Source organism: Coenobita brevimanus, chromosome 1 (genome assembly GCF_032717465.1).
Source record: "Coenobita brevimanus isolate Jiangsu-jjx chromosome 1, ASM3271746v2, whole genome shotgun sequence".
Taxonomy (NCBI): Eukaryota; Metazoa; Arthropoda; class Malacostraca; order Decapoda; family Coenobitidae; genus Coenobita; species Coenobita brevimanus.
The window spans coordinates 8,749,993-8,754,992 of NC_136954.1; the positions used below are offsets into that span (position 1 = coordinate 8,749,993).

Genomic DNA, 5,000 nt, shown 5'->3' on the forward strand with positions numbered 1-5,000 from the left:
AGCACTGTGGAGTAATTCCCAATAAATCGTCTGTAATAGCCGATCATGCCCAAAAATCGCTGGAGGGCACGGCGACACTGGGGTGCTGCAAAGTTGGAAATGGCATCCACCTTAGCCCGAGGTGGAGCCACTTGCCCATGTCCTACAACAAATCCAAGGTACTGGACCTTAGCACGTACGAACTCGCACTTGTCTAAGTTGACTACTAAGCCAGCTTCCTCCAACCGCTTAATGAGCATTTCCACATGATCAAGGTGCTCCTCCCACTTGGTGTCATACACAATGACATCATCGATGTAAACGACACAATTAGGTATGCCATCCACCACTTTATCCATAAGCCTCTGGAAAGTGGCTGGAGCATTCTTCAATCCATAAGGCATCACCTGGCACTGATATACTGCACCACTGACAACAAAGCTAGCCACTTGTTTAGCCCGTTCCGTCAGCGGGACCTGCCAGTATCCTTTTACTAAGTCAAGCTTGGTGATATAAGTGGCATTTCCCACCTTGTCCACGGAGTCATCGACCCGAGGTAAGGGATAAGCATCGGTCTTAGACAGTGAGTTAACCTTCCGGAAGTCCACACACAACCTAACCTTCCCATCTGGCTTCGGCTGTAAGGTAACTGGTGAACTCCACTCACTGAAACTCCTCTTGATCAATCCATGGTCCAACATATACTTGATCTCATTATCGAGAGCTTTCTGTCTGATAGGGTTGATGCGGTAGGGAGCTAATTTTACAGGCTTACTATCCCCAACGTCAATGTCATGAGTAGCCCAAGTTGTCAATCCCGGTGAATCTCCAAAAACTTTCGGATGTTTCCATAATCTGTTGCACAGCTCTTCTCGCTTTACTGGATCAAGGTGTCGCAATTTCTCCACCAGAGCTGCATAACCATTGCCCTCCCATAGGTCAGCTGGTAACATCTCACCACGACTAAACACTTCCTCCTGCTCCTCCAACTCACTACCAACCACCAAAACTACAGGAGCGTTCTTATCCTTGGTTCCCTCAACGTCCACTCCAAAGTCACCTTCCAGGAACTGTGGCTGTAACCCTGGTCCACCACTCACATCACCGGCACCAACAGCTCCCTCCACAGCACGTTCCCTTGATGCCACGTCCTCCTTTCCCCGTCCTTCACATCCCAGGTGAGAGACATCAGCAGTCATCCCACAATGAGAATCAACTGGGCGGTAGTATGGCTTCAACATATTAATGTGGCACAACTGAGTACTCTTCCGCCTATCTGGGGTAACAATTAGATAGTCAAGTTCCCCAACTCTCTTCTTCACAATATAAGGACCACTGAATCTAGCCGCCAGAGGTTTTCCTTGCATGGGCAGCAGTGCCAAAACTTCATCTCCTTGCTTAAACTCACGACTTCTGACCTTCTTATCGTAATGAGCCTTCATTTTCGCTTGAGCCCCGATTAGATGGTCACGGGCAAGCTCTAAAGCGCAATGCAGTCTCTCCCGAGTGCGGCAGACATAGTCAAGCATGGATTCCTGGTTGCCAGATTTGTTGTTACTCCAGGCCTCTCGCACCACATCCAAGGGACCACGAACTCTGTGCCCAAACACTAACTCATTGGATGAAAACCCTAACGACTCAGTTGGTACCTCTCTCACTGCAAACATAACAAAGGGTACCGCTAGGTCCCAATCCTTTCCACTATCATAGCAGAAGGTGCGCAGCATGGTCTTTAAGGTCTGATGATGCCTCTCCAGGGCACCTTGTGACTGCGGATGGTAGGCACTGGACAAAATGTGTTTGATGCCCAACTCTGTCATTGTCTGCTTAAATAAATTAGATGTAAAATTTACTCCACGGTCTGACTGCAACTCCTTGGGCAGGCCAAAATGAGTAAAGAACAGGATAAGTTGCTTGACTACTGACTTCGCCTGCATGCTTCTGATTGGTATAGCCTCTGGGTATCGCGTTGTAACATCCATTATGGTTAACAAATACTTGTTTCCAGCAGAAGTAGGAGGTAAAGGGCCCACAATATCAATGATTACCCGGGTAAACGGAGGTTCAACTGCAGGAATGGGAGTCAAAGGGGCCACAGGAAGAACTTGATTAGGCTTGCCCACCATCTGACACGTGTGACAGCTCTTGATGTACGCAGCAACTTGTCCCGGCATACTTGGCCACCAAAAATTATATCTTAAGCGCTGCACTGTCTTCCTGTTTCCCAAGTGACCTGCTAAAGGTCCCTCATGTGCTAACTGTATTAACGGCACCCTATACTGCACAGGCACCGCCACCTGCACTAACTCACTCACTCCTCCATCCACCGTGGCGCCAGTGGGCGTCCATCGGCGATGTAAAACATTATCTTTAATCAGGAACTCCTCCTTACCACACTCCATACTTCTTTCTTCCCCTACTCGAGCAAACAAGGGCTTTAATGTTACATCCTCCTGTTGCTTCACCCTCAATTCTGCTGGCCCAACACCCGCCAGCTCTACTGAGGACTGAGATAAGGGACTGGTCGGGACACTGGATTGCGAAGGGCGATCAATCTCAGCGTCACCTCTAGTACACTCGACAGGGGGAGGAATGTCAGACTCCACACTGACATCATCATCACCTCTACCCTCAACAGTGACACTCTGTTCCTCAGGCGCGTTTGACGGTGGTCCTGCATCCCCGCAGTCGACCCCAGCGTCCTGAAATTCTAATTCAGTCGATGGGCTGGGTTCAGTCTCCACACAGACACACTCAGCACCACCTCTAGTGTCCTGAGTGGGAAGTGGGGCGGCACCCATGCACGCATTCCCACTCTCCTCACCCACCACAGCAACACTCTGCTCACTAGGTTCCTCCATTGGTGGCCCTGCCTCACCACAGTCGACCCCAAGAACCTGTGACTTCACCAGTTCTTCCTCCCGGGCTGCAACCTGTGCCATAGATCGTGTAATTGCACAGACCGGGAACATGGCTTCCACTTCTGCATCAACTTCAATACCAATTTCTGGGGCGTCAAAACACTTCTCTGCCACAACAACTGGTGGGGGAATAGATGGAAATACTTTCTCCCCAGCCAGGTCGTTCCCCAGCAGAAAATCAATCCCCTCTACTGGCATTACATCAGCAACAGCTACTTGAGCTGCAGCCTGAACAATGGGGCAATCGAGTTCCACATGAACATAATCATAGTATTCATCTGAGTTCATGCCTCTACACAGCACATACTTCCCTGAGTTTACAGGCCCTCCAGTCACGTTTCTGCACACAGACTGTTGTGCACAGGTATCACGAGCCACAGTAACTGGATAACTGATCCCATGAATTTTCACTGTGCCGTGACATATAAAAGGTTTACACCAGTCTAGGGACGATTTCTGAGGCAGTTCATCCGGAGGTGGCGTAGCATGTTGGGTAACCTTTTCAGCCTGAGCTGGCAGCGAGCACAGCCGGCTGCACTCCAGCTTTCCACAGACTTCTCCCTCACCGTTACCACTCTCCCAACTCCTCTCGTTCACCTGACTCGAACCTACAATTAGTGCCACTGGTTTGGCATTTTGGGAGGCCTTCCACTTAGGGCAGTTAGGCTTGATGTGCCCACTCTGTTTGCAAAAGTAACAAACTAGCTTCGAACTGGATACAGGGCTCTTTCTCCCAGAATTCTTTTTCTCCTCTGAACTTCCCTTGGACTGATTCACGGGAGATTTATCCCAGGCAGGGCCACTCACAGTCCTCTCCCTGGAATACTGAAAAGCATACTTGACCCCCATACTCCGCAAGGCAAACACCCGGTCATCAGCCCACGTCGCTGCTTCCTTCACGGTCTTAAATCTCTTCTCCCTAATTTTAACACCAATTTCTTTGTCAGCCATGTTGGTAAAATGTTCCATCAAAAACAGTTCACGCACCTCGTTATACGAAGTGGCGCTCTCACTCAGCAACCACTCGTCTAACCTCTCCTCCAGATACCTAGCGTAGGCCATATAGGTGTCAGCAGGCCTTTTCCGAGCACCACGGAACAACAACCGATAAGCCTCTGGTCTAAGTTCATATGCCTTCAGGATGGTTGTTTTAAATTCATCATAATCATCTACATCCTCAGGGCTCAACCTATTATACACTTCCAAGGCTTTTCCCTTCAGCACATTAGATACCAACCCCACCCAGCGCTGCCTTGGCCACTCAAACTCCCTAGCCTTCTTCTCAAACCTGACAAACCATTCTGTCACTTTCAACTCATCAAATGCTGGCACTAATTTTAGACTCCTTGAGAACCAACTCTCCCTATCCTCTGCACGGCCTGAGGTTTGGGTATAAGTAGGTCTATTAGCAGTCAGCTCCAAGCGAGTCTTCTCCAGCTCAAATCGCATTTTTTCACGCTGCATCTCCATCTCCCTCTCTTCTTTCTCTCTGGCACGCTGCATCTCCCTCTCTTCTTTTTCACGCTGCATTTCCCTCTCTTCTTTTGCACGCTGCATTTCCATCTCCATCTTTTTCAACTCCAACTGCAACTGAGCCTCCGGTGACAAGGCTCCAGGGTATATGGGAGTAGAATGAACAACTCCAGGGAAAGCACCAGACATCCCTGGGGGAACTGCTCTAAACTGGCTCGGCGGCATCATAGATGGTAATAGTGGGGTAGCGAAACGAGGCATTTCAGCACCATAGTCAAACTCAGGGCTCACACGGGGAGTACCTTTGCTATGTGCCTCTCGTTGTTCCATATCCACAGGTGACTCAGCACGTACGCGATCTGGTGTAGACACGCGTGACTCCATGGCGACAAATCAATGGCAGTACTAAATAATGAAATACTAATGCTGACTGAGAAACTACACACACATCAACTTCACCTCAAAGCACAGAGAACACCAAGGTAACGATATCCTAGCAAGAAAAAGGCACTGTTAGGATATCCTGATGCGAGGTCGCCACTGTTACGGTGGCGCCAGCCCGGGGCTATTACAAAAAAGACAACAAGTCAGCCTTAGATGATCGGCCTCCACTGCGTTGCAAAAATA

General features: G+C 49.3%; 1 protein-coding gene across 1 annotated transcript in view; it reads right to left on the reverse strand.

Annotated features, from left to right (window-relative positions):
• LOC145413674 (glutamate receptor 1-like) overlaps window positions 1-5,000 on the reverse strand; it is a 279,310-nt gene that overhangs the window by 191,813 nt on the left and 82,497 nt on the right. The window lies entirely within an intron of this gene.